Below are 14430 nucleotides of genomic sequence, written 5' to 3' on the forward strand. Positions count from 1 at the left end.
AATTTCCCCTGTGTTGTCCTTGGTGTATTTCTTTGTTGGCTTCTTATGATATGACTAATAAAGATCAGGCCCCTCGGTTAATTCCCTTTCGTCTTGTTCATTTCTTGCATAAGTTATTTCATCTTGTGCTACATGGTTCTAAGTCATTTTCCCAGGGGGTATTTGGCATTAAATTCAAATGTCATTATGATATTCCATTCCTATGTCACATACACAATAAGCAGGATGGGCCAGGAATCGGGCGACACAGGGTCGCGCATCACCGTCATCATCTACATCAGCATCACCACCACCACCACCAGAACCGTCATCGGGGTCGCCCTCATCGTCATCATCATCATCAAATGCACGGCTGTATATCTACATCTAGCGAGCGGTCAAAGGCTCAAGAAGATGAGCAACCAAGCCTGCGACGAATGTGGACGGACGAGCAGCCTTTGATGCAGTCACAGAAGTAATGACGTATGTGACGCCGCCGTGGTAACGTTTGAAGAGTGTTGCCTTAATTAAACGTTTCGGCTAAGCCTAATGCAGTGGGACGCATCATGGAATAACGTGGCCCGTACGGCACATAAAAACGAGACGGGAGCTGCTGATAATAAAAGAATATTTGTTTAAAGAGCTTCCACGCGCGGGAACGGAGGAATGGTTTTGCGTGGCGTGCACTGTATAGTGATTTCGCTTAGGTGTGTCAATTTAAACAAAATGTTGGAACGCACTGGCGTCTGCGGGGTTTTTCGTCCGTGTTTTATAACGGTGTTGCACGGTCGCTTTCGATCGCGATCAAGCCGGATCCGGATCGAAAATGTCGAACGTCATTGGCTTTCACCCGCAGCTTGCGCAACGTAGCCACTCGTGACCGGCAAATTCAATGCCGGTCGCGCTCGCCCGCGAACAAGGGCACGGTGGGTGACACCAGGAATAATAATTTTTTTTGCGGTGAAAGCTGGGTTGGAAAAGCTAAGAATAATGTATTGTGCAATTGTTATCCCCATTCGCATAAGCGTTTCTTAAAATGCCCTAGAATTTGATTTAAAGTAGGGAATGTGGATTGACTAATTTGATCGAAATTGCTTTCATCACGGATGCCTAAAATTAATATGACTCGAATAGTCATTGGGCAAGGAGGAGGAGGAGGAGGAAATGACCTTATTGAGTCCTGAGGAACCCCTCCCCACCCACTCTTGGTTTAGTGGTCGGCAGGGGTCGCGGGCCGCACCCACGTTGGGACGGGAAGCCCGTGAGCCTCCGCCCTTTCGTGAGCCCTCTGGACGGCCCGGAGCTGGGTCTGGTGGTCATCGCTTCGTAGGGCGTCCATTCTTTTTTACTAAACACAGTGCCGCTTAACGCGGAGAAGTGCCAGAGCATGTGCGCTAGCGAGCAGTACGATTCGCCACAATCCGGACGTTGCAGCTCTACTTCTGGTGAACAAAGGCTCAGTCTGCCTATCGAGGGCAACGACCCTGTCTGAAGCATGCTGAATATCGATGACTGTAGTGAGTTTAGCGTGGGGGAGCGGGAAGGTTCTCCTCGACAGCTGATGGTGCGTTGTTATTTCGTTGAAGGTGAGCAGCGGGTCTCGGTGCTCCCCTCCCTCTTCGTCACTTCGCTCGCCACGATTGCCGCGGTGCGTGAGTCCTCCCGCGCGCGTCCGTGTGCCAGCTCGTTGGCGTTGGGAAAGTCGGGGTGCACGTCGGCCCCCATGTGGGCTGGAAACCATTTCACGATGGAAACCATTTCACGGCAGCGAGGGACCTGCGGGTCCCTCGCTGCCGAGTACGGCCGCCGCTTCTCGCGATATCGAGGTGAATGCTCTGGCCGCCGATAGCTAATCTGTGTACACCAGTGGCGTAGCCAGAAATTTCGTTCGGGAGGGGGGGCTCACAATGCAGCTCGGCCATATCCTAAGAGAAAACATTAGGTCGGATGCTCCCATCTAAATACATGTAGAAGGGAAATTCGTTTTTCTCTGCAACCACTTCACCAAATTTGGGGAGGTTTGTTGCATTTAAAAGCAAAACTTAAATTCTAGTGATTGTTTGATTCGAATTTTCGATTTAGATCGCCAATATTTTATTAAAAAGTGGCAAACATTGAAAATTTTCAGAAAACGAAACAATGAAGTTTACAACTGCAAATCAGCGATGAAAATTGATATCACAATTCTGTAAATTCCACATAATAGTACATCTACAGCGGACAATATTGATGCTACAGGTGAGTCTCAAAAAATTAAGTATTATGGAAATAAGGCTTTTGCAGAACCCTTGTAATAACATAATCAACTCAAATAGACATATCGAATTGCTCCGCTTTGAATGGTGTAATGGATGCCGTTTACAGAACCATGATATCTGTTCTTGATGAATAGTTATTAATTTGTACACTTCTTGCTTCTATTCTTTTTCGGAGTTTCGAATTTTTCAAAACATTTTAAACAAAGTTCGGGCCCTAAATCGAAATTCCGCTTCCAACAGACACTATAATTTAACTTACTCTCTCAAATGCAACAAATTTCATTAAAACGATTCAGGAGTTATCTCAAAAAAGCGCTTTTGCGTTGTACATGTATCTGAAGAGGCCGCGTCGGAGTTGGGCCCGAGCTTAAGCTTCCTCTTAAACAATTTGCCTAGGGATCAAACACATGAATAATAACTCTATTGTCATTGCCAAAGATGCTGCAAACGAATTCTTGAACGCTACGCACTATCAATACAAGCAAAATATCGATTTTTCCATAGAATATTATACTCGTATGTGCCAAAAATTGTGCCCAACATAACTGATGTCAATGCTTCCATGTTTTTGTCTATTTACTAAGTAAAGAAAATATTACACGAGCTTTAGAACTACATCAGTTCGAAACCTGCAAAGCAATGCATACCGCTGATATGAAGAATGTAAAGGCCATGAAATGAACAAGTTGAGGACAAATATGTTAATGAAACTTTGTCATTCAAGATCCTTGTTTACATTCTTGTACATATGCAACGGCCAGTGAAAAATCTCGATGACGTTGTCATTTGTGCCAATGTATTACGCAGGAGCAGCTGTCACGGGTCGTGTATCGTGAGTAATTGCACCGAAATTATAGTCGCAACAGAGAGCACGTATAAAAAGCAGGAGTTCTGCAGAATTTACGAGGGCCAGTCAAATGAAAGTGAGCCAATGCGAATATATGACAAACGGGGTACTTTATTTAAAAGTAGCCTCCATGAGCATTTAGACATTTGTCCCATTGACTAATGAGTCGCGTAATTCCTGTCTCATAAAGCTCCTTGGGTTGTTGCTCCAAAGCGTCTGCAACTGACTTTCACGTGATCGTCCGAGATGAATCTGGTTCCCTTGAGCTGTTTTCTTGGTTGCCCCGAAATGTGGAAGTCGCAAGGTGACAGGTCTGAGCTGTATGGCGGATGTTGCAGCGTTTCCCGCTTGAACTTTGCCAGTTTTATGTTGACCACATCAGCGACGCGTGCACGGGCATTGTCGTGGAACAAGATAACCCCATTCGTCAATTTTTCACGTAGTTTGTTCTTGATTGCAACATGCAGCCGATCCGGCGTTTCACAATATCGGAAACAATTGATAGCCTCTCAAGATTTAGCAAATTCTATCAGTAATGGCCCCTGACGATCGAAAAATAAACGTCAACAACACATTTCCGGCGGAAATGACGGCCTTTGCTTTCTTTGGGGGTGGTGAATTCGAGTGTTTCCATTGTAAGCTTTGCCGTCGTGTTTCAGGCTTGTAGTAGTGGCACCATGGTTCGTCCCCGATCACAATTGGAGACAATAAGTCGTCACCCTTATTGTGATACCGGATCAGATGAGTAAAGGCAGCGCCGAACTTCTTCGTACTCTGGCGGTGGTTCAAAATCTTGCGCATCCATAGCGCACACAAGAGCGATAACCGAAATGTTCATGAATTATGGCGTGAACGGTGACGGTGAATCGAACCGTGACTGATGTTCACACGCTCTGCCAGTTCATCGATGCTTATCCTCCATTCTTGTGTCCTTAGCTCATCAACCTTTGCAGTTTTGTTAGGGGTGATTTGCACGATGGCTTTTGCGCGGCCTGGGATCGTCTTCGCAACTTGCGCGTCCTTCTTTGAACCGTTTGTTCTGTCGCTTGACAGTGGCCAATGCAATGCATTGTTCAATGTTCAATAGGGCTGAGTCAAGCTGCTGATGCAGCTTTTTTCCTCAAGGCCTGGCCATATTCAAATGTATATTGTATATGGGAAATAAAGCACTTACTTACTTGCTTACTTACTTACTTACTTACTTACTTTACTTACTTACTTTACTTACTTACTTACTTACTTACTTACTTACTTACTTACTTACTTACTTACTTACTTACTTACTTACTTACCTTACTTGCTTGCTTGCTTACTTACTTGTAATGTACACGGCAGCCATACGGTCACTAATTTATTTTTGGGAAACACCTTCAGCTGTCAAAAACCTCACGGCACCACGCTGCTCAACTTCTGGAGCGTCCATTACGTCTCGCAACCATGTTCAACCCAGTGTATGAGCGCATTAAAGAACATTTATCCTCACACCTGCGTGTCACTTTTGTAAATGAGAGATGCCTGTGTGCTACGCGCAGGCTTTGCAGATAATGAACAAAACCATAATTGCGCAAAGATGGGTTGGCTCACTGTCATTTCACTCGCCTTCGTACATTAAAAACGCGAAGATACAATGGAATATACAAATGGCAAGATACAGCTTGATAAAGGGCAAGAAAGTGCCACTCGAAACAAAGTTCACTGCACGTATGCACAAAACCTCGCAACAAGATATCTAAACGTACGTGTAAGTCTCCAATAAATCTACGTATCTAAGAAAAAGTCACGGTATATAATGGGTCGTCAAACAAGGCAAATAAACATGTAGCGCAATCACAGATTCACAGAATCCCAGATCCCTCCCCCATTCCATCCACTCCCTCCAATGTATCGCGCGCGACGGAAAGCAGCGCGCTTGCTCCTCACTTTTCTCCCTTGCGCACATAAGACTCAGCCACCATCGTCGTCTCACCCATTCGAGCCCCCCCTCCCCCTCCCTACGCTTTCACTCGCACATACAGCATGCGGCGCGCGGTCATGATGTTATCGCCCTTGGACTTTATGCGGAACATGAGGGCGACGGCAACGGCAGGAATGCGCCTAGAGTGTCCATATAATTGCTATCGCAATAATACGAGTATCCGGCAGCTGAAGCGTCCCATGGCCCATTACTTTACGCAAAAGAAGAAGCAACAAAATCGAACTTTCACCATGCGACAATTTGCTGTGCCACAACAATGTCTTTTTTTTTTCCTTTTGTGGGGCGGGGGCACCGAAATGCAAAAACGTAAACGAAAGTATCTCCAAAATCGGATAACTACTTTGGGCACCTAATTTGGCTACCGAAAATATATTGAAGAAATCTTGAGACGTTTGGTCCACCGAGAACCATACGCATACTGCTCGGTATCCTACACCGGCTAGACAAGACTTTCTGGAGAGGTTGCGCTCAGGCGAACGCGGTGATCGAGTCCCCACAGTGATGGCGGCGAGCAACCATAGTTTCTTTTTCTCGTCTTCTAGCTAGAAAGCGTCCAAAACTCTGCCAGGAGAAAATGCACTCGGCCAGAGAAAACCGAACGCGCACTGAAGTGCGCCGCGCGGTGGTCGGGGCAACACGAGAAAAACGCATGCGCTCTGGCTGGCTCTCGCGGCCCGCGGGTAGGGGAGCGAGAACAAAAAAATTGAAGAGGCTCAATGTGTCCTCGCGATCAAAAGTCAAAGTAGAAAAAATAAATAGCAACGTAGTTACCTTGGCTGGCTTTAGTGTCTTCACTGGATGCTTTGGCGCAGGTGAAAAAAAATGTTAATATTTTTTATGTGACATGACGGCACGAAAGAACCACCACAACGCTTCGTCTCATCGGGCTTCGCTGCGGGCTTTGTCAACTTGTCTGATAGTGCGTTGATTTGGCTTGACTCGCTGTATGGCCCGATGTACGACTTTGGAAAAGTTAATGAACCTTTGGCGTCAAATATTTATGGGAACATTAAACTTACAAAGTTCCGCAATTGAAAATCTAAAGCACACGTTTGGAAATGTCAATGCACCTTCCACGTCAAAAGTTTATGAGAACTTTATACCCATAACGTTTCGGAATTGACATCCACGCGCTCCGTAGATTCTATGATAAGAGTGTAGATTCCGCGGCTTCCGCGAGATGACCCGGCAAGCCCGTTCGCCATCAAAACGTCCTTGAAACTTTGTACTCGGATGGGGCTGCTTGCGTTATGTGACTCCCGGTGCATGGGCGTTGCCGCGAAATCCAGCCCGAGTTCCCAATTTTTGTGGTGAAATGGCTTTTCGAGCGTGAAAAAGACGTTCTAGACAAAATCCAGAATGATTTCCGGCGCCGGGGCTTGCTTTGGTCGGCGGTGCATGGACAGCACGAAAAAATTTCGGGGGGGGGGGCTGAAGCCCCATAAGCCCCCCCCCTGGCTACGCCCCTGGTGTACACGTAAGGACGTTCGGGGTCCCTCATCGCCATGGCTATTGCCGCCTGTTCGGCCACCTCGTACGTTACCCCCTTGACCGATGCCGCGTTAACGATCGTACCATCCCAGCGTACTGAGACGGCCGCGTACGGTTAGCTGCGCCCGTACTGGGCCACGTCTACAAATGCCGCCAGTCCCGGGCAGTTGGCGGTCGATTTCAGCAGTGCTCGGGCCCTCGCCTTTCGGCGCCCCTCGTTGAATTGCGGGTGGACGCTTCTCGGAAGCGGTTCTACCTTGAAAGTGCCCCTGACAACCGCGATGAGCGCGACCTTGCGTGCGTTGCACTCTGCGTCTGCATTTATCCCTGCTTCTTCTAGGATGCGTCTGCCGGCCCTGGTGGTCGACAGCCGCACGACCTGTGCCTTGGTCTCTGCTTCGATGATTTCTGCTAGTGAATTGTGGACCCCTAACCGATCGAACCGCTCCGTGCTTGTAGTGATCGGAAGACCTAGCACGCTTTTGATGCTCTTGCGCATAAGTGTCTGTATCTTGGCCGATGAGATTGCGCTCGCTGAGCCCTCCCCTGCGGTTCGTCACCCTGAGGATCAGCCGGAGCATGTTCTCCGTTTTGCACATGAGTTTCATGACCGTTTGCGTGTTACCGCCTTTAGCCTCAATTAGCAGCCCCAGGATTCTTATAGTGTCTACTCTGGGGATCGGCTGGCCGGCACTCGTGTGTGATTTGATCGGTATTTGATCGATCGGCGTCAAATTTCTCATGTCTTGTTTCGAGGGCCTGCACTGCAACAGTTCCGATTTGCTGGGTGACAGGCGGAGTCCCGTTTCCTTCAGGTACTCTTCCGTTGTGTCCAGCGCCTCTTAAAGAGCCCGCTCGACTTCTGCGTCGGACCCTCCCCGGCACCACACTGTAATGTCGTCTGCGTACAGGGCGTGATTGACGTTGTTCACTCTCGTCAGTCGGTCCGAGAGGCTTTTCGTTGCTAGATTGAATAATAGTGGGGAGAGCACCGCCCCTGGTGGGGTGCCCCTCGAGCCCAGCGTGTACCAATCGGACGTGGCCTGTCCTATTTTGATCGTGGCTTTCCTGCCTCTGAGGAAGGAGCCTATGTAAGAGTGGAATTGCCGGCCGAGCCCCATCACCGATATCGTTTCCATTAGAAATCTGTGTTTGACCGTGTCGAAGGCTTTCGTTAGGTCCAGGGCCAGTAAGCCCCTGGTGTCTCAGGTCATGGCACCGATTATATGCTTCTTGACAATTCCACTCCACATTACGACCTGTGTGGAGAGGCCCGGTCTGAAGCCCACCGTGTTATGTGGGAAGAGGCCCTCTCTCTCTATGCACCGCGATACTCGGTTATGCATGACATGTTCCGCCGTCTTGCCTACGCGCACGAGGTTAGCGATATTGGCCGCATGTTCTCCGCCGTAAGTGGTTTACCGGGTTTCGGTATTAGTATGACCGAAGTTTCTTTCCAGACCTCTGGTACTCGTTCCGTTTCCCACGCTCTTTTGATTTCTTCGGTGAGCTTCTCTACCGACTTTCCGTCTAGGTTTCTCAACAGTTTGTTCGAGACCCCGTCTGAGCCTGTCGCGGAGCGTTCGTTGAGGCCTTGTAAGACACCCCAAATTTCCGATTTCGTGATGGGTGCGTCGAGTTCCTCGACCTCTGTGCCGGCGTATCGAGGATAGTTGCCGTCGCCTGACGGGCCCCGTAGCAGACACGTCTCCGCCAGCTCCTTTAGAAACTCGCTCTCCGTTTTGCCCTGCTCCTTTTACTTGTGTAAAATCCTGTCGATTGCCAATCTCTGATTGCCTTTGGATTGCCTGTAGTCTAACAGTTTCTTCAGGAGGTTCCATTCGCGCCCGGTTCTCATTTGTCCGTCCACCGACGCGCGCACTTCGTTCCACTGTTGCTTGGAAAGCTCGATCGAGTGCGCTTCGATTTCGCGGTTTAGTGCCGCTACTTTCTTTCGCAGTCTGCGATTTAGTCTTTGCGTTTTCCATCTGGCCATGATGGAATTATTTACCTCTAATAGGTGTGCCAATCTCGCGTCCATCCTTGCCACGTTCAGTTCTGTTTGGACAACCCTCGTCGCGGTGCTAACGTCCTCTTTGAGCCTTCTAAAAAGGCTGTCTAGGCCCGCGTATTCGCTTGTGTCTTCCTTCCTTATTTTGTGGAAGGCGTCCCAGTTGGTGACCTTAAATTCTCTCGGTGGTGCCGCCCTGATGGGGATCGTCACCGCCAGCATGTAGTGGTCGTGCCGAAGTTCTCGTGCAGTTTGCGCCACTCGGCCCCTCACACGTTCTGGACGAAGGTCAGGTCGGGCATCGTGTCCCGCGCCACCGACGTGCCTAGTCGAGTCCGATAGCGGGGGTCCGTCACCAGCTCTAGCGAGCACATAGTGACTACCTCCAATAGCCGCTCTCCCTTGAGAATTGGCCTTGCGTAACCCCAGGCTCCATGGGGCGCGTTAAAATCTCCTGACACTATTAGCGGGGGCCCCCTGGCCATTGAGGCCGCCTTCGTTATTATCGATTTGAACGACTGTCTGTGGTCAGAGGGCGGGCTGTACACATTCACTAAGAATACCCTGTTTTTCAGCCAACTGTTTGGTATGATTTCGATCGCGGTTACCTCCGCTTTCGCGTTGCCCAACTTCAAATCTCGTTCCTGGAAAGAGCATTTGTTCGCGACGAGGGTCGCCACTCCGCGCTAACCCTGTTCGAATTTCGACGAGGCGACCCGGTAGCCGGCGACCCGACCCGGTAGCCGGGCAGGGTCGCCTCGCTACCCAAAGTTTCTTGTAAGCTTATGACGTGCGGTTTGTCCGCCTGTGAGGCAACCAACTGTAGCAGCGGAGCGATCTTTAGCTGACTAACCTATAACGGCACTAGTCAAGAGATTGATTCTACGGCAACATTCGAAGCACGTCAGCCGAGGTGTTTTGGATCAGTTCCAGACGTCGAAAATGCTGACGCTACCATTTTGGGCAAATGATAAATTATGGCGAATTTCGCCAAGAAAACTAGAGTGAAACTGCAGAAGTACGCAGCTGTCGTTGCGATGTCTTCTAATGCGCGCGCCGACTGCATGGGACGCCCCAGAGCGGCAACTTCAGAGTGCCGCGTAAGCGCCACATATTAACCAGCCGTTGTATGCGGCTCCAAAGATGGCTGACTGTGCAACGACCGCAGAGTCCACGGACGCGTAAAAAGAGGCCCTGCAGGTGCTTGAAACGAACTTCGGGACGCCAGCCAAGGAAGTGTTATGACATCACAAATCTACAAGATGGGTAGCCGCTCCGAGTTCAAAACAACAGCCAGCGCAACACTAATGGACCACTTGCTCCGCGGGGCGTCGCATCGCCGCATGTTGGTTCAAGATTGCCTGAACTGTAACCTACACTGACGTTGCGTCGGGCCGTAAGGGAGGGGACGGACCACGAAATGAGACGGAAATTATGAACACGCAGGTGAACGAAATCGACCACCGCCGTGGACCAGGAGGGACAAAGTGGCGGTCGACGTCGCGTGTGACTTGACCGACTGCAACCGGCGGGAAGACAAGATGGCGCACGCTTTGCCCAGCCATGAGCTTCCTGTTGCCTGTGTATAGAAAACCTTGCCGATTCCATATTGTGTCCGGCTCGAGAGACATAAGGATACACATTATTTCAACGAGTCACCGGTAGCGCTCACGTTCCCAGCGAATGCTCATTGCTTACAATGGGATTGTATGACGCCGGTGCGGCTTCGCAAAGCTCTGTTTCTGGAAATATCGTAGGTGGTGACTGGGTAGACGAAACAAAGGTTCGGCCGCAGCTTCAGAAAACATGCAACAACGCTTTGGGAGCTGATTAAGCCATGTTCAAACGGCGCGAGCAGCGTATGTAGTGCTTGTTCGAAAAGAGGGGTCAAATATGTATTCCATGCTGTCCAAAATTTCCGCTCATGAATTGAATCAGGATTATTGTGTTTTGCTCTTCGTTATTGGCAAACATATTGAAGCAGCGGCTTGTTCCACATTTTCTCGGTGCGCTCACTATCTGATTATTTTCTGCCTAATCGCTCGCGGGTGTGCTCAGTTCCGATAGATTTGTTCTTGCTGCGCACAAGTCTTGAAACATAGCTGTTTTGTAAATTGCAACACCGTGTAGCAAAGATGTAGTATCGCTAGTAGCCTGCTTACTCTTGTGGATCGTCACGAAACATTTAGCTTCGACCATTCATACGCTATCGGTGTAGTACGCCATTAATTGTACGTGTATATATGGTGTGCATATATTCAAGTGTGCGCCCATTGACTTGTTGACACGGTGGCGATAGAGTGGGCGTAACATCCCCGCGCCAGTTCGGGTAGATATGTGTAGTGTGTGTGAAACGTGCTATGACAGGAAGCGGCGCTACTCCCTTTGCGGTTGTTTAACGAGCGGTACTCACTCTTGCTCTTGCTCGTTCGGGGCTGAAGCACTCCCTTTGAAGGTTAGCGATACGACGCTGGCGGGCGAGCAAATCTCCGTATTCTCGAAGAAGGCCGTACATCTCGAAGTGCAGGTAGCACGTACGGACAGTTGCAGCAGCGGTCCGCGAACTAGGCCACACAGATTCATTCCATTCCTTAATATGCCAGCCAGTATTGTTGCAGCCAACTGCACACGTCTGCAATGCACATGATTGAATCCAGCATGATTGGAGCGCAATGCTTTAGCGAAAACTCAGTTGCATTTCCGACAGCTGATCGCACAGAAGCAAGGTGGAAGCGGTTACGGTTTCGTATTCGTGCGGCGCTTCGCGAAAAGGATCAATAGCACTGACGCAGTGGTTACGGCGCCAAATTAAAAACGGAAAACTTAGCCTTCCATTTCCTCCTATAATAACCCACCCTTAACCGTAAAGTAAACGCAAATAAAGAGAAACATCTGCCAGTGTAAACTAACCGTATCGTTTCATTCGTATTTTATTTATTTACCATGGTGCAAGCCCTTACGGCTGTTGCAGACCGGGAAAGGTACAAACAAAGCACAACTTACGCAAAATGCAATTCAAGGTTGCGTTCGAAGGATGTTGACTGAGCATCAGCGAAAAATTCCAAAACGAGGCCATTCCTCTCAGCTATTGTTCCTACAAGAAAAGAGCATACTGACATGCTAATCCGTGAATTGTGAGGGATAGTAGGAGGACAATTTAGTATGAGGATAGTTGGTGCTAGGAGAGTTTTTTCCACGTTGACGCAAATATGACGCATAATTCAGTATAAATTTGCTGTTGGAGCAGTGAAAAAGGAGCTTTAAATGGTCTATTTTTCTCCGCGCAGAAAGCGACTGTATGACAGCTTTTGCCAACAGCTTTGCCACCGACTGAGTTTATCAGGAGTCAGAGTAGATCAAACCTTCATGCTAATCTTCGGACGCTTCCATGCTTTTTGTCACTTTGTTCCTACTTTCCACATCAAGCCTGTATGTTTGATCTAAGGCTGGACGTACGCTATTTTGTCAGGTGCCAAGTTCAACACGAGGCGTGTCAACTGACAGTTACGGAAAAAGCAAGCTAGCGTTGGGCCGCCCCGCAGATGTTTTCTACATAATCATGTTCTCCCTTTAAATAAAGCCGTAGACAGTTGGAACTCGGGAAGATAACTGCTCAGAGCTTTTGCTTGTCGTTAAGGGACCCGTGTCGCAAAACATCCTATGTCGGAATCGTACGTCGCTTGGCGAAAAAGCATTCTGAGCAACCACGCAGGCCCTCCGCATGGCGCAGAGGCGTTATTGAAACAATTGAATTCTTCAAAGTAAAATATGCCAGCAAAATCGTAAAGTATGACCTACAGGGAACCTACAAACATGATAGCGTCGCAGTTTAATTTGAGTGCACTAAAAAAATATAATTCTGTTTCGTGGAAACTCCAACACAAACCCCTTTTCAGAGCGGCGCGACCCGCTCGGCTTCTTGCAACACCACCATCACGCTCGCCTCCGCACATCCGCAAGAAAGCTGCGGTAGCCGAGAAGCGTGACAAGCAGTCGGGGATCTTCGAAATCTATCACGTTCCAAAAAAAAAAAGAAAAAAAAAGGCGAAGCTGAAACGTCCTCCAAAAATTTTGTTATTATTGCTATTGAAGCATCTGCAGCTATATCGGGAGTGTTTCGGCAGGAAAGTGAACAAGCGAGGCATTTACTGATAAACGATCTGTGCATCTCGTCAAAGAATAAAAAGCGCACAAGTGCCTCCGGAATATCGACAGCTGCAGATAACTGTTTGCGTCTATTGGCAGCCATGCCGTTCCTCCCCAGTGGCGCAATTGGTTAGCGCACGGTACTTATACGACAGTGCTCGTGAGCTATGCCGGGGTTGTGAGTTCGAGCCTCACCTGGGGAAAGTTACTTTTTTATTTAACAGCTAGTTTCCCCAGGATCGTGTCCATGTGTAGACACAAAACTATCAAAACTGGCAAACTGCTCCGCGAAAAGGGTCCATGGTGTTGAGTGTAATCTAATATTCGAATGAAAAAAAAAAAAAACTCAGTTCCCTTCCACTCTGTGAGGAAGGGCGACCAGAGAAGTCGCGTATGTGGGCCCCTTAATGGCGAATTGCATCTCCGCCGCGGGTCGGCCCGGTATTGCACTATCTTCGGTATCGGCCCTCGTATCGGGAGTGCGTAACGCCTGCTTCACCTCCGCCGCGGTTCGGCCCGGCGTTGAAATATCTTCGGTATCGGCCCCGTCTCGACACGGACAAAATTCTGGGGGAACAGCTTAACAGCTTCGCTGTAAGGTTGCTTACGTCTTTGTGCTTTTTAATTAATTAATGACGACGACGAGCAGGGGTGCAGGGGTACGAGTGCGTTAGCGCCAACGAGCTAGCTGTGCAGGAAGGCGACGCTGGAGCCAACCCGATGATGATGATGATGATAGTTTTGTGTTTACACACGAACACGATCCTGGGGGAACTAGCTGTAAAATGAAAAAAACAACATTCCCCAGGTGAGGCTCGAACTCACAACCCCGGCATAGCTCACGAGCACTGTCGTATAAGTACCGTGCGCTAACCAATTGCGCCACTGGGGAGGAACGGCACGGCTGCCAAGAGACGCAAACACTTATCTGCAGCTGTCGATGTTCCCGAGGCACTTGTGCGCTTTTTCTTCTTTGACGACAGGCATAGATATTTTATCAGTGAATGCCTCGCTTGTTCGCTTTTCTGCCGAAACACTCCCGATATAGCTGCAGATGCTTCAATAACAACAATAACAAAATTTTGGAGGACGTTTCAGCTCAGCCCCCCCCCCCCCTTTTTTTTTTTTTGGAACGCGATATATTTCGAAGATCCCCGACTGCTTGTCACGCTTCTCGGCAACCGCAGCTTTCTTGCGGATGTGCGGAGGCGAGCGTGATGGTGGTGTTGCAAGAAGCCGAGTGGGTCGCGCCGCTCGGAAAAGGGGGTTTGTGTTGTAGTTTCCACGGAACAGTGTATTCCAATTAAACTCCCACGCTGTCGTGTCCGTAGGTTCTCTTTACCTCGAACTTTAGATTTTGCTGGCATATTTTCCTTTGAGAAATTCAGTTATTCCTGTAACGCCTCTGTGCCACGCGGAGGGCCTGCGTGGTTGTTCAGAATATCGCCAAACTGCTGCTACAGCTGGCAAGAAACTGTTCACCCACGATCTTGTCGCGAACCCCTTCATACGTTTTGTCCGTCTCGGACAGCTCTATCCACCTCTCAAAATAATTTGTGAGCCGACACGCGAACTGCTTGCCTGTTTCTGAATCTTCAGGCTTACCTGACCTAAACTTCTCTCGAAACCCTTCTGCGGTCAACCTGAATCATTGCAGTAAAGTTTTCTTTGCCTTGTCGTAGTTTAATGACTCCTGTGCTGGCATACGCCCGAAGACACTCAG

General features: G+C 48.9%; 2 non-coding genes across 2 annotated transcripts; one reads left to right on the forward strand and one right to left on the reverse strand.

Annotated features, from left to right (window-relative positions):
* The first annotated feature begins 12818 nt into the window (after positions 1–12818).
* Positions 12819–12910, forward strand: TRNAI-UAU (transfer RNA isoleucine (anticodon UAU)). Its single transcript is given in 2 exon segments — positions 12819–12856; positions 12875–12910. It is a non-coding gene; the product is annotated as a tRNA-Ile (tRNA).
* A 597-nt stretch (positions 12911–13507) lies between these two features.
* Positions 13508–13599, reverse strand: TRNAI-UAU (transfer RNA isoleucine (anticodon UAU)). The gene is given in 2 exon segments: positions 13508–13543; positions 13562–13599. It is a non-coding gene; the product is annotated as a tRNA-Ile (tRNA).
* Between the last annotated feature and the right edge of the window lie 831 nt (positions 13600–14430).

Source organism: Dermacentor variabilis, chromosome 11 (genome assembly GCF_050947875.1).
Source record: "Dermacentor variabilis isolate Ectoservices chromosome 11, ASM5094787v1, whole genome shotgun sequence".
Taxonomy (NCBI): domain Eukaryota; kingdom Metazoa; phylum Arthropoda; class Arachnida; order Ixodida; family Ixodidae; genus Dermacentor; species Dermacentor variabilis.